We start from the raw sequence: 19,552 nt of genomic DNA on the forward strand, positions 1-19,552 counted from the left end.
CCACCACACCTGATGGCTCTCAATGACACCCCACACTGGCTGTCCCGGAGTCACCTGGGGAGGGAGGGACGGGGGAAGGTGTTGCTGCTGGTGGTGCATGTCAGTAATGAGCCTGGCACTAAATGTTTCTGGTCTGCTACTTTCCCTGGAGGGTCATGTGAGCCAGAGTGGTATGTGGCCTGCTTTGCAAGTGATTAACATGGTGTAAGCAATCTGCATAGAGAGAAAAAAAACTCTCCGTTGGTATTCCATTATTCTATTAGAGTTTCAGAGCCGGGATTAAGTGGACATGATTTCTTCCTATGGGCCATTAATTTTGTTTTATTGCTGGTCTGATGGCCATTACCCTTTTTTGCCAATGCATTCCCCCATTAGGTTTGTACAATTAACAAAATATGTGCTGTTAGGGCTTTGCTAGGAACAGTGGGATGGAAATAAAGGGGGGGGGGTGCAGCCTCCACTGAGTTGAGGGTGGGGAGAGGCTGGACCCAGGGGTGGGGCCTCTTCAGCACCTGCCTGCAGCCATTGGCATTCCTGGAAACTGCCCTAAGACTGGCTGTCTCCTGGCTAGTAATGGAGGAGCTGCCCAGGGGAGAGGGAAGGACAGTTGCTGAGCCTGCTGAGCTAGGAACAGCACAGCTGAGAACACAATGAGGCACGAGTGCTGTCACCTTGACCTGAAACTCCTCAGCTGGCAGAGTGAGCCAGCTCCAGGTACCTGGCCCTGTAACCACAGTGGCTTCCATAGCGACACCCACCTTCTCTCTGGGGGGCAAACTGGAGGACCTGGGCCTGAGTGAGAGGGGGTGGCCGAGTCTCTCGTGATTGCCACGTGGAAACGCAGGGTTGGTGTCGTTAGATCATCTAATTTGGGGAGCAAACTTAGGCATCTGTATTTTCAAACAGGAACTTTCCCACTTTTTATATGTTGGCAGGATTTACAAAAATATCCGACAGACAAGAGGCCACCTGGGGGCTACTGGTGGGTGACCCTCTTCCAGACACTGGGCTGTCATTTAAGGGTTTTAAGGAAGAATGGACATGACCAAATTTGTGTTCCAGGAAGTTCCTGGGCTGGGGGAGGTGGTGGATGGGCAAAAGGCGGGGGGGGAGGCTGGAGGGCAGAAAACAAGTTAGGGGCCCATGGAGAGAGAAAGAAGCCCGAGGATGGGATGGGCAGGAAAGCAAAGGGGACAAAATGTCAAGAAAACTTTGGTGTGTTTGCACCTGTGAGATGTCCACAGGGCCAGGAGGTTGGTCACAAGTGTCTGCAGTTCCTTCTCCAAGGTAGGAAGATAATTAGGACCAGCCCACACAGGCCAGAATTCCTTACTGGGCCTCGTAGCACACCTGTTACAGCCTCAGCTGAGTCTTGGACCTGGGCAGGGGCCGGGGAACCATGACAGAGGGACCTTTGCCAGGTCCTCTGCAGCTGGTGCCCAGCACTGTCTGTGGCCCAGGGAGCTGAGGATGGTGGGGCTTGGAGGAAGCCTGCGCTGCACCCTCAGTGCTGGTGGGGATGTTTCTCAGAACCAAGCATTTATGCCAGGTAATTCTATCAGCATTCAGTTACCCAGATGTGTAATTTAGAGCCTGGTCGTCAGAGCCTTCAATGCTGTAAATGACAGTCTCCTTCGACCAAGGTAAACAACCATGAGCTGTAGTCAGGGAATGAGGGGGGCAGAGGTGGAGCAGAGAGGGACTCAGGACAATGAGGTGGGGACATGCAGGGCACACTATGGAGGGACCAGTGGCCCTGTAGGCATTTCCTTCCAGGGCAGTCTATTTAAGCTTTGTTTCTCCTTTGGAAGTTTTGCTCATTTGCCTGCAGAGGCTTCTCAGGAAGGACTCTTGGTGCCGAAGAATGGGTGGTCATGATTGTCCTCATCCTAAAGGTCTGGCCGGAGTAGAGCAGAAAGGGGCAGTGAGGGGCAGTGGGATGAATGCAGAGGCCCTCAGGCTTCTTGATTTGCTGCCTTTCTTCCCTTCAGTAGCTGCCAGCCCTTACCTCCTAACACAGCAAAGACAGACAGCATCAATAGCCCCATCTGTCATTATGAGAGTGTTCCAGGCTTTGCCCCAAATGCTGTAGGTGCATCATTTCATGTAAAGATGCTACTCTTATCCTCCTTGTAAAGGTTAAGTTTGCGTAAGTGATGGACCCAGGCCCACACCCAGAACGGTCTGGCTCCTGTGTCTTTACTCTTAACCACAATCATAGACTTAGCTTCTTCAGTGTGACACTTAAAGCCTCTTTGAGGGGCTTGAGGAATGAGTCTGGGCAGCCTCAGAGACATGTAGATGTCAGATGGATTTTTGGTTTAAGGATCATCTAGTCTAACACAATCATCTTGCAGATGGGGAAACTAAGGCAGGGAGTGGTTAAAGTTCCCTGTCCAAGATCACACAGTAATTTAGTGATGGAGTCAGGGCATGAATCCATGACACCTTTGGTCTAGTGCCTTAGGTGTTAGACCCACAGTCTGGCTAAGCCCCAAGTTTGTCTGCGCCCATCCTTCACACTTACCTAGGATGCTCCATGGGGGCATGCAAAGTCAAGTTCCAGTGTGCTGTCTCCCGTGGGAAGCTTTCTTCTATTATTCTCCCCACCTCTTTCACAGAAACAGGAACATTCAACAGCTGCCTCCTCAGTTACCATCTCATAAATGTCCTCAAGTTTGTAAATGTGAATAGTCAATTCCATTTACCATTCAGCTTTATCTTCATGGTAAGGCTTGAGTTTAAGATCTGGCTGCATTATTGCAGAGCTGCTTGGCTGGAGGCCTTGACATGATCTCTTGCCTTCCAGGACCACAGGCTGCTGACTTTGGAAGGCCCTAAAATATCATGCATGTGGTTCCCCAGCATGGGTCCATGCGTTGGTGCCAGTCAGACTTCCACTGGCACATGGTGAGGAGTGAGAAGTCATGAAAATGCGAATGCTTTTCATGATGCTCCGTTTACTTCAAAGCTGGCCCTTTTTGCTTTCCTTACTTTGGGGGCTTGAATTACCTTATGAAATGATGGTGAAAGAAGATACTGTTAGCATTTTATCTACGTACATGTTTGTCCACCCTCCCAGTCTCCCAGTGATTTTAACATTTTACGAATGAGTGAAACCCAGATGCTCTGGGGCATCTCCTCACCCAGTACAGGATCCTCTTTGCCATGTTGGAGAGCTCACTACCTTCCAAGGAAGCCTAACTCATTTTGGGATGGTTCTTATTACTAGAGAAGTCTTTCTTACATTGACCTGCAGATTGGCTTCCTCTAGTATCTATCATCTAGCCTTAATTCTACCATGTAGAGCAATGCAGCCTCTCTTTCACATAGCTTCTTCAAGTATTTGGAGGACCACCATGTGGGAGAGAAATTGTTGCCTTAGTCAAGAGAACTAGGACCAAAGGATTATATCAGAGGGGGACAAATGGAGGTCCATCTCTAGTTTCCCCCATAACTTTTACCTCACAGCCTTCTAATAATGAAAATAACAACAAAGATAACATTGAATGAACACTTATGTTATGCGAGGCACTGTTCTAAGCACTTTATAGTATATGAAATTTAACCCTCACGCCCAGCCTCAGAGGTAGACTCCTTATTGGCCCGATTTCACAGATGAAAACTGAGTCACAGGGAAGTTAAGCAACTTGCCCACAGTCCCACTGCTAGTAAGTAGTGGAGCTGGGATGGAAACCTGCACAATTCAATTCCAGAGCTTGTGCTTTTAAGCACTAGACTTTTAACCAGTACATTAACCACTTTGCTCACCTCTCTCTTCTACTCATCACTGTCAAAGTTATTAAAATATGATGCCAAAACTGCATCTAAAAGTAATGTGGATTGCTAAGTTTAAAGTGAGGGGATCATTCCCTCCTTGGTTGGCCACCGTGTGGCTCTAATGCCACCCAAGAGCAATGTATTGGGTTTGGCAGCAACACCACACCCTGGGCTCTACTTCGGCTTGCATTTAATTCAACCCATTCTTTAAAAAAATACAGGTCACTCCAGTCTGTGAATTTGCAGTCAATTTTTAAATGTAAGACTAGGGTGTGGTATATATATTCTTGTCAAATCTTTTCCTACAATTCTTTAAGAAATTAAAATGGGAGTTCCCTTCAAGGTTCAGTGGTTAATGAACCCAACTAGGATCCATGAGGATGCAGGTTCAAGTTCAACCCCTGGCCTCGCTCAGTGGGTTAAGGATCTGGCATTGCCACGAGCTGTGGTATAGGTCGAAGACACAGCTCTGATCCTGTGTTACTGTGGCTGTGGTATAGGCCGGCAGCTACAGCTCTGATTCGACACCTATCCTGAGAATCTCCATGTGCCAGGGGAGCGGCCCAAGAAATGGCAAAAAGACAAAACAAAAAACAAAAACAAAAAACCCAAAAAACTGGTAGAGGAAAAAACTTTTTAGTTTTGGCCCATCCTTTCAGCTTGTCCGAAGCATCATAACACTCTTGAATCTATCTCCTCAGCAGAGTGGCTGTCCCCAGCTTAGCAGCTTGTGCACATGGCAGGTCTGTCAGATATTCTCCCCAGTTGCTGATGTCTCAACAGACAGTCCCTGAGGGCAGGGATAAAAATTCACCCTAGAAATTTCCTGTACTAAGTTCACCTACGTTCAGTAGCAATAGGTTAATAGTTTAGACAATTACAAGATAGAGCCCATTGCCAGCCAAGGGCTGCTTCTGAGGTTCTGGTTGTGGATACTGATTAGAATGGACAGAGTCCACCACTAGACATTTCACCAGACATCTACTGAGAACCTGACACGTGCTGGGCTATAAAGACACCTAAGATGTAGTCCTTGTCCTCAACCGCTTGCCGTCAGTGGTCTGGTTTGTCTCAGAGGTCCCTCCGTGAGTCAGCAGCCTTGGTCTTGGAGGTGTTATTAGACAGCTCCAGAGGAAGTGCCTCATCCTAGTGGACATGGTCATGAATAAGGGGACATCTTTCCACGAATGCATTGTCTTGCACCCCCTGCCTGAACCTTCTATCTGAAATCCCACCTCTTCCAGGAAGCCGCTCTGTCTTAATTAAAAGGAAAATGCTAAAGAGAGGTGGATGTGAGGAAGTTCCTCTTCTTCATGTCATTTCTTGGTTGAAAAACCTGCAATGGCTTCAGAGCTCCCAGCCCATGCCTGGCCTCTCTGCCTGTCACTTGGAGCCCGGTTGCTTACTCCTCCTGTAGTCTCTCTGCCTCGCCCCTGGGTGCTGCATGCTCCCCCCTCACACCCTTGCTCAGATTTCTCCCTTTCTTGGAATGCTCTCTCTCTCTTCTACCAGCCAGACCTCACCTGACCAGTCCTCCAGGGGCCCATCCAAGTTTTCTCTCCCCCAAAATCTTCCCTGGGTGCTCCAGCTCTCAACAACTTCCTTTCTCTGTGGGGAGAAAGCTGTAGTCTCCACCACACAGTCCAGCACTACTGTACTGTATGCACGCATCTTGTCTTACCTGATGATGTTTCATATAGATATTCTTATTTTGCCAGTGCTATGGCAGCACTTTGATAACAGGACCCATGTATTTTATTTCTGCTGCACCTGGTGGGGGTGGATCACAGAGCAGGCCTCTGATAAATATGCGCCGGATTTTTCTTATTCTTCTTATTATTTTTTTGCCACATCCATGGCATATGGAAATTCCCAGGCCAGGAATCAAATCCGAGCCACAGCTGTGACCTACACTACAGCTGCAGTAGTGCTGGATCCTTAACCTGCTGCACTGCAGAGGGAACTTTGGGTTTTTCTTGTTGTTGTTATTGCTTCATCCCAGAAATAGGATTAAAAATAGTCATGTTTTTGATCTTTCCACTCATGCCCCCATCATTCTTCCCCACGCACATGTTCCTTCCAGCCCGATGGGACTCTTCACTTTTATTTGAAAGTTCCCTCCCACGCCAGGATTTTCCATAATCCTGCCATAAACAACAGCATTTGTGGTGTTTGTTCGCTTGTTTGCAACCTTTCCCAGGGGCCCCTCAGCTCTGTCCCTCTGATCTCTGCATGGGGTCTTCCATCAGACAGGGGGCATCAGTAAGTGATGCTGGCCCTGGTCAGCTCAGGGGCCTCCACAGCCATAAGCCTCCTTCACCCTGGGATTCCTATAGAAAAGAGGAAGAGACTCAAGAAATTGAGAAACCAAGCAGTGGTCCTTTCTCTCTGTCCTGGTTAGTCCTCTAAACTATCATTGTTTGCCACTAGGAGCCCCTTGCTTAGGAAGCTTCCCTACTTAGTACTGTGGGCACAGGACCAGACCCACTTCTGAGTTTACCCCCACCCCAACTTGCTCTCACTCCCAGCAGAACCACACAGAGTCTATAAAGATATTTCCTTTCACTGGCAGGTTGAAGTTTGGAGCAGGACTCTGAGGCTCGCTGTCCTCCATGCCGCTCACCAGAAAAGGGACTGTGAACTGTGAGTAACTTTGATTGGCATTTTCCATGCTGACTCAATAAGGTTATGGGTTAAAGACCAGTCCCAAACCTGATCTTTCACAGCCACACATTGTGTGAGAGAAGCACTCAACAATGAGCTGGTCAGAATGTGAAATACAGTGGACCTCTAATTAGATGAGGTCTGAATGTGACATGACACCCTATTGAGTTAGACAGTATTGTTTGTGCGTTAAGGTGGCCCTGACGTGTTCCGTGTGCCATGGTGCTGAAGAGTTCTTGAATTTGCAAGGCCAGTCCAGACCGCTGTTGCCATGGTCTAGGGGATAAGCTCAGGAGGCTGTGAGAGGAAGATCTGGGCCACGTTCAAAGCTCCCACCTGCTAAGAAGTGGTTCCTCCCAGTGGGTCACCCCACTAAACAATGTTTGCTCGTTTTTAGAGATGTGAAGGAGGAGAAAGGAAATGCTGCTGGTTGTGTCCCTTCCATCAACACAGTTGCCACTCCACCTTACACATCCATGTGTTTGCTCATGTTGGTTCTCCCACTTGGCAGAAGTCTTCCCACCTGTTGGACCTGGCCTCAATCCAGTCTGCTTGTTTGGTGGAGCCTTTTTGGTAACTCCAGCTAGAAGTGATTTTTCCCTCTTCTGAGATTCTCTGCCTCCTATGCCAGGCATCCCGCTGGCCCGCACTTGACCGTGTGCCCTCAGCGAGGCGAGCCTGGGCTTCCCCGGGCTGGGTTTCCCTGCTGCAACCCCCACCCGGTAGCCGCTCAGGCCATGTCAGCTAGAAGAGCTTGCCCGGGGCCCCGCGGCTTCCCCACCCTGCTTTGGCGCTCCTGGGGGCTGAGTGGCTGCGACTTTGATAGTACATTGGCTCCCAACCAGTCCATGGAATTATAAATGATTAACCGTTATCAGCACACATCTTCACCTCTGTGTAAAAATAGATTGACTGTAATGAGTATTTGAATAAATCATAAGAATGGCCGCCCTGCGATAGTCTAACATCCTGCCGATGGCTGCCCGGTGAGCGAGCAGGGCGCCGGCGCTCCGCCTAATGGCCTGCGAGTCAGCGCTGGTGCCTCTGTGATTGACGGCGCGGCTTGGCTCCCAGGCTCCCCCTCTCCAGGCTCAGGAGTGGAGAAGGGTGCCTCCCTCCATCCTGTTCCAGGAAAGCCTACCTAGGAGATGGGGCGGGGAGGATGGGGGAGCCAGAGGAGGAAGATAATGACCTTTGTGAGAATCGATGTCTCCTCGTAGTGGAGGTTAGAGGGACCTCATAAGTCAAGTCAAGTATGAGAGGAACAAGCTGAGCGTGAACCTTAATGAGAGCAGTGAGTATAGAGGAAGTAGTTCTGAACATTCCCTCCCTGTCCCTCAGGGCAGCAGGGCGCCTGGCCCGGGGCCACCCACACTCGGGGAGCTCCCTCTTGGGGTCACTCTGGGACATGCACAGAGGAACGTGCAAGAGCGGGAATCTCCGGGTCCCAGGACTCAGAAATGGAAAGATTCAAAAGATCTTTCAGGGAGTGTTTTGCTAAGGCTGCCTCAAGCAGGTGGAGCCTGCTTTTTGGAGGGGGATGAAGAGGGGGGCTCAGAGGGACCAGACTGCCAGGAGGGAAGGGTCTGAAAGTCTGAAGGAAGGGCTGGATTTGAGAGAAACAGCAAATATTCTGATTTAGTTCAAGTGGTGTTCCAGTTATTATGCTGTGTAACAAACCACCCCAAGACTTAGTGACTTAATGTTTGTCTTGCTCATCTATTCCGTGAGTCGGGAGTTCAAACAGGGCACAGCAGGGAAATGGTCTCCGACCCACAGGCCTGGGGTCTCCTCCAGGCAGAAAACTAGGTGCCAACATCATCTGAAGGCTCGCTGGCTCATAACTCTGGGGGTGGATACCAGCTGTTGGCAGAGATATTAGCTGGGGCTGTCCACCAAACCTGCGTGACCTCACCTTGTGGCCTGGACATCCTCATGACATGGTGGCTGCAGGCCCAGAGGGAGTGTCTTGAGGTTAGCAGGAGCCAGGCAGGGCTGTTCTGCCCGAGTCCAGCAGCACCCCTTCCACACATGGTCGGGGCAGGTTCAGAGGCCCACCTGGGTGTAAAGAAGGGAACACAGACACCCCCCAGCCATGTTGCAAAGGAGGAGTGCCCACAGCACATTCAGTGAAGGGTGGGGTATGTGTCTTTGCAACCAGCTTTGAAAGGACAGTCTCTCACAACTAGTATTCATCATGTGGGACAGCATAGCCTCATTTATTCCCAAGGTAGGCTAAAGAAACCCCTGGCATCAGCCTGTCCCTTAACTCACACAATGTCTGGGTTTGAGGGGACCCCCGGAGGCCAGGCTAGGCTTCTTCCCCAGAGTGGGATTCCCTGAGGATGTGCTGGTGGTAAGAGGTTTCTTATAGTTCATCTGGGCAAGAGTGGGTCCAGTTTGCAACCCACAGCTTGAAGTGCCAGGTCTGGGGAAGAACTTAGACCTGTGACAGGGGCTGTACAGGTTGAGCCCTTCATTCTGGTGCATAGCTCCCACTCCCATGGCCTTCCAAACTGGGGGAGGCTTCAGCCAAAGATCAGACCGAAGGGGCTTAGGGGCCATGGGGGGCCTGGGCAAGTCAGGCAGCCCTTCCTCCCTGATCGTGTCCTTTCCTCTCCCTCCTCCTTCTCTGCCACACAATGTAATCTGTGGAAGGTGGGGCCCTTGAGGACCAAGCTCCCTTTCCTTTGCCATTTTCCTGACCCAGATGGAGCTAAATTCTGGAAAAGCATCTGAGTACCCTGTCTGCCTTGTGACTTAAGGGGATAGAAACAAAACTCAAGCAACCTAAGAGTGGGTGCAGAACCAGTTCATTTTTCCCAAGGGCCAAGATATGAGAATGGCTAATGGTGAAATAGAGGGGGCAGGGGAGAGAGGGGTAAGGGGCTTGGTTTTAATGAAAAGGTGCTGAGGTTTGGAGTGAGGGTCTTAGAGTTTTCCACAAGTCAGCTGAAAAGTAATAATCACTGTTTGTTGAACACTTACTACATGCTAGAAACTCTGCTAAGCAGGTGATGGCATTTTCCCATAGAAACCACTACACTACTTTATGGGACACTGTTATTATCTCTGTATCACATGCAAAAGGGGAGCAGAGACAAGAGAGGTACCTGGCCAGTGACAGAGTAAGTTAGTCATAGAGTTGAACTCCAACTTAAGACTCTATTTTAGAGATCCAATCACTTCATTGTGTGGCTCAGGAAACTCAGTTTACTCTCTGGTAAAGGGGGAAATTCTGATGATATCATCTCCAATGTCACCCTCAGTTCTAAGATTCTAAATGTGCAGAGACGATTCTGGGAGCTAGCCTAGACATATCTGAAGTGGAGGCCGATGTTATGGAAATGGGTCTGTGTGAAAGCACGAATGATTTCCTGTTCTCTCCTTTCCCCTTTCGTGAAACATAGGTCAGGAAACCAATGTTTAATTTGGGCAGGTGAAGGAAACAGATAAAAACATAAAAGATCATTTGTATTTTCAAGGCTCCAACTTGGGGGCAGGGGCGAACATTGGGTTTGGAGTCCAAAGCTGGAGTTCCTTAGCCCGTGACTTAGAAGCTCTGTGATTCTGGACACATCTCTTTGGTCTTCGGATCCGGCATCTCTAGAATGGAAATAGGATTGTGTACCCCTCCCAGGATGGCTGTGGGGACTAAATGAAATCCAGCAAGTGCAAGCTTGAGTGCCATTCCTGGCACACAAGAGCGACTTGATAATGATTTGGCCATGCTCTCACCCAAGACACAAATAAAAGCTGGAGTTGGAAAGACTGGTCCTCTCCCTCTCCTTTGCTCCTTGTGGAGATGGTCAAGCATCTTTCCTTTAACTGTACTCTCCATAAAAGTTCACTCATAAACTATTGATATTTTAATAATACACATTAGCATCTTGCCCTTTGACAGATGAATATTGAATGAGCAATAAAGAGGCAAAAGAGTAACCAGGTACGTGGCTGCGGGGAAGCTGGAGTCATGAGTGGTTGTCAGAGGGACCGCTCCTTTCCAGGGAACTTGTGACTCACCTCTCTCTCCTGTGACCCCTGGGAAACAGCTCTTAAAAAGAGCTCATATTCTCGCCCAGCCCAGTCTGAGCAGGATTTGGCCTTGGTTTTCTTTCACTCGGTCTGGAGGACACTTGGGAGAAGACAGAAGAAGGTCATTAAGGAGCTGCCAAAGGCCCTGGACTTTTCACCCACTTGTGAAATGGCTGCCCTCTCCCCACTACCTTTGCCAAAGGTGCAGACTTCTTCCCCACATACTCTCTCCTGTTCCATAAATTTAAAGTCTGCAGACAGACATGCCCATAAGAAATCTGGCAGCCAACTTAGAAATAACTCAGAATGCTTCTGCTCCTCTCTGTCCTCTCTCCACAGGGTCTTGATAGGCACCTAGGCTTGGGGTGTATGTTAAGTTTTATAAGACAGAATGTCCTGCCTCTTGCAGCACGTGATATAGCCTCACTGTCACAGCCTCCAGTTTTTCGTGGCCTCCATCTGGGCTGGGAGTCCTTGCGTGTGCAGAGAACAGTGACAAGGGTTCTTCCTTGGTCCAGCTTAATTGGTGTGATTTAATGGTGTTTCTGGCCGATTCAGATTTATACGGCTTTCTGAGCTGCAAATCTGCTTTCTAAATGTAGAATTTTTGTGGAGTGGTAAAAAATAATGGCTGTTCTGTGATTCCTGCCTCCCGAGCTAGGAGATTGCAATTTACATTATGCAAATAGACATTATGCAATCAAGGCACTTTAGCAGGAATCTGGCGGCAGAGAGGCCGCTGATGAGATACGAGGTCTGCAGCCCCAACTGGAGGGGCCCAGGAAGCGCGGAGATGGAGCGGGGAGGGGGCGGGGCCAGCGGGGCGGGGGCAGAGTCTGTTCCGCCGGCACCGGGAGGCACAGTGGAGCCTGCCCAGAGATGAACGCATCCGGGGGCTGCCAAAGCGACTCTCTCAATTAATGGCTTTGTTTAATCATACCCCCTGTCCAGAGGAGTATTGTCTTACGGATAATTTCGTTTGCCTAACGAGATTTTGCTAATTAAATCTCCTTTCAGTTGGTGTGACTGTGCCTGCAGGAGAGGGGGCTATTTGGAGTCTTCTCCATAAACCTTTCTGGAGAGGAGCTGGGAAGGAGGGACTAGAAGGAGGGGAGACAAAAGGGTGGGGGGGAGAAACTTCCTTGCTGTGAGCAGGACTGGAGAAGCTTGTGCAGGATTTGGAACTACAAGGTGGCCGCTACTGCCCACCTTGCCTTTTTCTCTCCTGTTCCCTGTGAAGGCAAGTAGTCAGAAACCTTTGTCCAGCCTGAGGGATTTCCCTTATTTTTGCCTCCTCTGTGGCTCCTGTTACCTCCACCATTATCTCTTCTCCTCAAGTCCTTCCCGAATCCCCAGGAGGTTCTGCAGGATTTCCACACACTCCTTCCAGCAGCTCTGGCTGTGGGTGCTGGTGGTGATGTGAGAACCCTTCCCTGGCCTTCGCTGTTAGCCAGTGAGCCTGCCTCTTCAGAGAGGAAAAATTGCTTCCCATTTTGGCCATTTCTCCAGGGGTAGTTGCATGCATCAAAGAGGAGAAGACCTCAGTCAAATTCATGTATCATCAGAGTCAGTGGCAGTAGCTCCCTGTATGTGGAGAAGCCTGGTGCTGAGCCTGCAATGACTGGGGCCAAATCGATCCTGTTGTGATATGTGCCCATGTCTAGCCTGTGTTCCACTTTCTCCAGTGGTTCTGTACTACCTGAGCGTCCTTGGCCTGGTTAACCATGGGCCTCCCAGCTCAGTTCTACTTCTCTAGCCCCCCTTGCATCTCCCTCCTCCCTGTTACTTACAGACGCTCAGACATGTGGTCACATTTCCACTCCTGGTACCTAAATATGCTCAGTTCCCCCCCAAATACTCTGTATAACTTCACACCTCAGTGCCTTTGCACATGCTGTTCCCTCTGTCTGGAATCTTATCAGTCTGGATAACCTCTGCTCTGCCTGCAATACTCAGTTCACATTATCTCCTTTGCGATGACCACTTACAGGACTTCCTGCCTTTCCTGAAATACTGCTGAACTCCTTCAACCTGTGAGTTGTCACAAGACCTCAAACACGGGCATCAGTCTAACCAAGTTAAGAACTGAATCTTGGGTTTCCTGCTGTGGTGCAACGGGATCTGTGGTGTCTTGGAAGCTCAGGGATGCAGGTTCCAATTCCTGACCCAGCACAGCGGGTTAAGGATCCACCATTGCTGCAGCTGCAGCTTAGGTCACAACTACAGCTCAGATCTGATTCCTGGCCTGGGAACTCCATATGCTGTGGGGCAGCCAAAAAAGGAAAAAAAGAACTGAATCTTATCCTTCTCCTAATCCCAATACCTAGAATCATGCTTGGCCACAACAGGCACCCTACATGTTTGGTTGAATGAATGAACCAAAGGGAAGAGGGTGGAGTGATGGAGAGGTTTTCTCTAGTAAGCCTTCCAAACCCTGGGATGGGCGATGGTGGTGGGTGGTCAGGAGACTAATTTCTGTGGAGGCTTTGCACAGTTACTTGCCTGTACATCACCTTTGCTTCCTGGGTAGGAAGGCTCCGATTCCCTGTGTGTGCCACACACGGCTCTAGGTGTGCCAGCACCTCCTGTTGCACATTTTTACGTGGATCCTGTGAGATGGGTATTGTTTTTGCAGAGGGCGCTGAGGCTCAACTGTCCTCATCAGAGAATAAGGCAATGTTCACCTGTAAGGGGCACAATGGTGGGGGCCCAGCGGACTCTACCTCTAGGCAGGTGAAAACTCCTATGCTTCCCAGTCTTCCCTCCACATCCATCCCATCTACCCATCCATCATCCCACTCACCCATCCATCCATCCATCCATCCCATCTATCCGTCCATCTATTTATCCCATCCAACCATCCATCCATTCCATCTATCCATGCATTTCATCCATCCATCCTGACTAGAACCTAAGCTTCCCTGGATGTGTGTCACATCCTGGGCTCTTCCAGTGCTAGAACACCTGGGTTGCTATTCTGGGAGGACCTGTGGGTCTGTGTGTGTGTTGGGAATTGTGCAGAGCTCAGGCCCAACAGGCAGCCTCTGGTCTGCTGGCTCTGGTCTGCTGCCCAGCTACTGGTGGGGATGTCAGGGTAAAGAAGCCTGCATTCCATTCTGGGGAGCATGGGTACAGTCTAGGAGAAACAGCTCATGTCTTCCTGTGTGATTAGGGTAAATGCATGTTGCCTGTGTGCATGTAGGCTGCAGGGTGTTTGTGTGTGTGTGTGTGTGTGTGTGTGTGTGTGTGTGTGTGTGAGGCAGTGTTTGAATATACTGCTTTGTGTTTTTCTTGGTTCCTGAGTCTTGGTGCCCTGCTTTTTGTCCTGATATTTCCCCCTTGGCCCAGGTGTGTCTGTCAATGTTCTGTCTCTTCATCGAGGCTTATAATCATCTTAACATCCCCACCATACTATCTATGCTCTGGGTCTGAAGTGTTGCTTGGTATGTAATAGGTGTTCAACAAATACTCCATGATGCCCTTAATGAGGGAATAAGTGAACAAGGATACATGTTGCTGTCAGATAGACTTGATTTTGAGCCCTAGTTCCGTTATTTAGGTAGCTGGGACCTTGGAATTTAATGTTCTCATTCAGAAAACAAGAATACTAACACTACCTATTCTATCTTTCTTGAAGGGTCGTTGGTGGAAGATTATAAGAGAAATATGAAAGTGTTTTATAAACTATGAAGCACTACACAAATATAAGAGGTTATTATTATAATGGTTATTATACTTGAAGTGATCATTGCGTTTGAAAATTAGGGATTCTGTTTTCAGGAAAATAAAATCACCCAGGCCTGGTTGGAACTCCGAGGCTTACAGAGTAATTATTATAGGAACTTATTCCAGATTTGCCCAACTGTGGGAACTTTCAGGGGCTGGGGTGGCAGGCAGGGTCTGTTGAAAATGGTCCATCTTCCTTTGTGCTACCTGTCCCCCAAGTGGACCTGCATAAATGGTCCTATTTCTGTGCCTCATTATCTTTGCACATGCTGTTCCCTCTGCTAGAGATGCTTTTCCCCTTTTCTCAGCTGGTCTTTCGACCTTCTCATGGCAAGTGCCACACTGTCCCTGGGCTCCCAAGTTACCAAGTGTGCATCATGGCACCCCTGGGACAGTGACTATCTGCCTCCCTGGCCACAGCACGCATGTCCAGGGCAGGTACTGGGCAACGCTCATCTCTGTAGCTCCAGAGCTGAGGGAATGATGGATGCATGGGTGAAAGGGTGGGGGGGAAGTTTGGGGCTTGGTAGATGCACAGGATTTGAGCTTTTTAAGCACCTTAAGCAATAGGGGAAGGTAAGGAAGAAGGAGATTCAGAGGAATGAGCACTGCTATGCAAACAACACCCAAATTTCTGAGAGACAGTTCCCATTCACCTCACGTCCCCAGGTTGAATAGGCTGCTATTCCATGATGTTCATGGGCCTGGGGGCCCCAATTCCATACAGGTGGGTGACTGGCTGTCATTCGGGTGGGCAGTGAGGCAACCGGGTTGGAGCAGAGTCCTGAGGACAGGGAGGCAGGCCTGTAGCTGACTCCCACAGGTGAGCCACTACCCACGAGGGGAGGCAGGTGCTGCCTCCCTCTCCCCAGGCCCTCTGGGTTCTGCTTCTTGGTGGAGTCAGCCCCAGCTGGTGGAAAATCTGCTGGAAGCTCTCCCAGGAACTCGGGTCCCTGGCCTTCTCCCTGTGTTTGGAGGCATCTTGTCTCCACTCTGCTCTGGGCCTCTCCCCCAAGCCACCCCACTCCTAGCAACTCTCCTGGAGCCCCAGGCAGCCGCAGCAAAGTGCCAGGGACTGGGAGGCTTTTCATTACCGAATGCACTGAACCTATTTGTGAGTGTTTTGCAAAGTGTTTAATCCAAGGTGTTCCCTCAATTAAATTAGTGCAAACATCTGTGTCCCACATCCACCTCCATTTGCATTCTGTGCCATTTATTACAGCGGGAAATTGGAAGGCACCTTAGGAATACTTAGGACAGAATTAGGCTAGCTTGGGGTGGGTGTCTGGGGGTGGGTTTTCGAGGGTGCCTGTGTTTGGTCCACAAAGCAGATCCATCTCCAGGTCCTGGTGGGGAAGCCACTTTCTGGTGCACGAGACCATGCGAGGGGATGTGTCCTAGCTTGGGACCACTTGGTCTTGTGGGGAAGGCTAGGTGAGTTTAATTAATGCCCCGATCCCCACCTGGGCCCAAGTAGCTGCAGAGGCAGGAGGAGTTCACTGCTGTTGTTTTAGAACTTTAAACCCAATTTTTTAAAAAGTGTATCACTTTCAAGTGACCCACGTGGGTTTCTCCCTGGGGAAGCCTTTCCTGCTGGAAGGTGGGTTTCTTCATCATCAAACTGCTCAGCCTTGGTGACTGGCTGAGCGTGGGTGGCAGCTCTGTTCTCCATACCATGTGATTCTCAGGACTGTCAAGCACTTTGGGAGTCCTACTAATTTCCTAATCTACGGGGTACTGAAGAAGAATAGCTTTTGCTCAGTGCATTAGCTTTTGTCATCTCCTCCCACCAACCCTCTGAGACAGGTCCTCTCATACTAGAGCAGATCAGAGAGCTGGGCTTCATCAGACAAGTTAAGCAATGCGCTCTTTGTTCCACAGCCAGAAAGAGGAGCAATTGGGACTTTATCTCAGGTCTTCATGACTCTGAGACTAGGTACTTCCCACTGCACTAGGACATCTCTTGTGAATGAAGCAGTTGGGATTGGCTTTGAGTTGGGGACCTCATCCCCCTCCCCAGATCTTGTGGCCAGCATGCCCTAGCCGGGCTGTGCAGAGGCCTTGGTCCTAGCCTGCCTGCTGCCATTAGAACGACATAACCTGGGATTCCCAGGGGCCTGCAGTGGTGTCGGGTGGGGCAGGGAGGAAAAGAAGAAGTCTGGGGAGTGAGGAGGAGGTTCATGGCATGCTCAAGGACTTAGACATCACTGAATTCCCAGGTAGTGAGTGGGGAAACTGGGACTCAGAGGAGGCAACCCCTTGCCTAGGGCCACTGGGGGTTTGGTGGTAGAGGCCAGGCTGGAACCCAACACTCCCACCTCCTAGGAGGGGTGATATCAGGGCCTGGGGAAGTCCCAGGTTTCTGTAGGGTGTGCAGGCATTCTAGATGCAAAGTGTAAATCAAGGCTGGGGCAAGGAACCAGGTCAGAAGGGGATGAAAGGCTGCTGTGGACTCATCACCTCTGTGCCACCTTTAACAGAAGACCTTCCAGATCCTAGAGTGCTGCTTGCCCTAGGGTAGACCCTCTTCACCAGTGTCTGGGATTTCATGTAGTGGCATCCAGGGGGGTGGCAGAACATGGGGAGACTGGAGGGGACCCAGGACCCGGGGCCGCACACACTTGCTGGTGTTCAGCTTGCCTTCCTCTTCTCCACCTGCCCTGTGGTCTGGGCAGCATCAGGAGGAACTTGGTGCAATGGATTCAGACTCCAGTCCCCTCTCCCACTTCCTCCCCTGATGAGACAGGACCTGGTCTTAGCTTCAGTTTCCCCATCTGTTTAAGAGTAATAAAATCTCATTTTACAGGATCGTTGAGAAAATTTAAGGAAATAGCAGGCACGCTTAACCCTGCTTCTGGACTTAGAGTGTTGTTGCCAACCCTCCTTTCTTCTCTACGGCACAGGTCTACTTTCCCCTTTGGACCCTGAGCCTGCTCCTGGATGTGGAGGGGTGCGGGGGCTCTGTGGAGACAATGGTGGGCCCTGCTCTCCCCCTCCCTCTTCTCTTCCCTCCCTCCCTCTCTCATCAGAAGACTTTAATAAATGCATCTCAGCATGTGGCCCTGCCTGGGGCTTTATAAGAATGAATTGCTTATCCCAGCCCTTAGTTTCTAGAAATGACAATCTCCAATCAACACACATTTATTAAGCACCACTGTGTGTGGTACCCAGCTCTAGGCACAGCAGGGTCAGCCTGAGAGCAACTCTTGTATCCTCCCAGGCTCCTGCGTTTCCTGCTTTCTTTGACTTTGCTGGATCCCAGAACCATCTGCCCTTATCAGCAGGATTTGGGGTTTCCCTACCCTGTTGTGCCTCTCTGCTTCTACACAGGAGGTCCTCTTTGACTAGAATGCACTTGATCCCTCTCTTTTACCTGGTTAGAGCTCAGTTTCTTGGTGATGACTATGTCTGTAACCACATCTCAGCCAGGGCCTATCTTCCTCAAGCTCCCTGTGCACACTGGGAGTCTTTGACTATTTACTGCATCATATTTCAGTTATGTCTCTCCTAGAGATGTTTCGCTCCCAAGGGTGAGAGTAAGAAGGGTAGCTTCTTAGAACCAGCTTGGACCTTGCCTGTGGGCCAGGTCGTGCTCCCTCACAGAGAAGAATACCTCATCCTTGAATGCCTTCCTCTCCCGTTAGCCTTTGGCACTCAGTAAATGCTTGTTTTATTAGACAAACCACTGGCATATTGGAAGGGAGCTGTCATGGCAGCATGCCTCACTCTCTGGTTTCCAGGGTACTGGGCCTGAAAGTGAGTCCCTGTCCCTTTTATTTGCAATTCGAGTAAGTATTCTCTCTCCTTCACCTGGCCTCAGGATATGGGATCTCCAGATGAAGCTGAGGATAGGCCGAGAAGAATGCACCCCTTAATTTATTGCCCCTGTGTCTTTGCCACAGACAGACATTTCCTTTTCCTGAAAAGTCTTCTCTCTGCATGGCCAAACCCTGCCCATCCTCCTAGTCTCACATCACCTCTTTCCCAAGTACTAGCTCCCTCAGGGAAAAGCTGTTTCTCTCGTCCAGAGCATCTGGCTTGAATCTCCAGACACTGACCAGTGTCCACCTGCATCCCGGGTGTATCTGTCTTTCCTTTTCCATGAAGATGTGTCGATGCAGGGTGCATGGCTGATGCTTCTGTAGCTGGCACTCCACCTGGCGTGGGATCCAGAGCACATTCTGAATTTATCATATGTGTTTGCCAAATGATCAAGATTACTTGTCTCTCTCAGAGGGAGGTGTCTAAGTTCTTTTATCCTCTTTTTTGACTTTGCTGCCCCATGGTTCTAATAGCCCTAGAGGTTCATTTGTTACCAGTTACTGGAAACTGGATGCTCTGGCCAGCAAAAGAAGAACAGGTGTTAAATTCTGCTTTGTGTATTGAGCAGACTGGAATTACTTCTGTAAGGCAGGCCTGTCAAGTACCAGACACTGATACTCTATACGTAAAGTCTCCAAGACCAAGTGAGCAAGATGGGCCACTGGAATAAGAGAAGAAAATATTACAACTTTATTTATGTGTATTTTTTATCTCATCTGGTTCAGATTTCTATTTTTGAATATGTTCCATAAGACACCTCATGTGTTGGCACAGTAGTAGGCTTAATGTGTCACCCCCTGTCATGCATGTTTATATATGTATTGCTGAGGGTATATTAAACATTTTTACTGAAGAGTTGTAAGTGCAACCAGGGACCATGGCCTTGGGCCCCAGCCCACTGTTCAGGAGTTGAGTCCAGTGCATATTTGCCAATGTCTCCAGACAAATGTGCCATTCCCCAGCATGGTCTCATGCCGTGCCTAAAGCTTTATAGCCTGAATCTCGCTGGATGGTAAATTCCTTAGGAACAGTGACTTGGAGACCCTCTTCACCTTTGGCTCTCCAGGGCTTGGCATGTGACAGGTGCTTGGTAAATTACATGGGGTTTGAATTATATTTATTTGAATTGATTGAGACTATTTGAGAATCTTTTAAAGTTTTAAAATTTGACTTCAATCTAACCCTCAATTGTCTACTCCCAGACAGTACCTTTGATGTATTTACTAGAAACTCATTACGCAACAACAAAAAATAAGTATATGCCTACTGTGTACCAGGTTCTGAGCTAGGTACCGGGTGACAAATTTGAGGTTCCTGACCTCAAGTTACTTACATTCCTTTTTTTCAAAAACATCCAAATGAAAAGCAACCAAACAAAAAATGATAATGTAAATCATCATTCTCCTCTTCACTGGGGTAGTTTTGAAACAAATCCCAGGCCTTATATCATTTCCTCTGCAAAAGCTCTAGACAGTCTTTTGGGGGGACAGAATCTATCAACCAATGCATCTATGTTCTAGGGACC

At 49.3% G+C, this 19,552-nt stretch overlaps 1 protein-coding gene across 24 annotated transcripts in view; it reads left to right on the forward strand.

The window, feature by feature from the left end:
• PKNOX2 (PBX/knotted 1 homeobox 2) overlaps positions 1 to 19,552 on the forward strand; it is a 305,801-nt gene that overhangs the window by 109,937 nt on the left and 176,312 nt on the right. For 18 of the 24 annotated variants that reach the window (XM_084976576.1, XM_021063089.2, XM_084976572.1 and 15 more), the window contains one exon: positions 6,353 to 6,423. The exons of the other annotated variants lie outside the window; for them this stretch is intronic. The gene's annotated coding sequence lies outside the window, so the exon portion shown is untranslated. The remainder of the gene's footprint in view (positions 1 to 6,352; positions 6,424 to 19,552) is intronic. 24 annotated transcript variants of the gene reach the window in all.

Source organism: Sus scrofa, chromosome 9, assembly GCF_054392235.1.
Source record: "Sus scrofa isolate SSC_HxYL_T2T_F1_AM1 chromosome 9, Sscrofa_HxYL_maternal_Yorkshire_Landrace_v2.0, whole genome shotgun sequence".
NCBI classification, from domain to species: Eukaryota; Metazoa; Chordata; class Mammalia; order Artiodactyla; family Suidae; genus Sus; species Sus scrofa.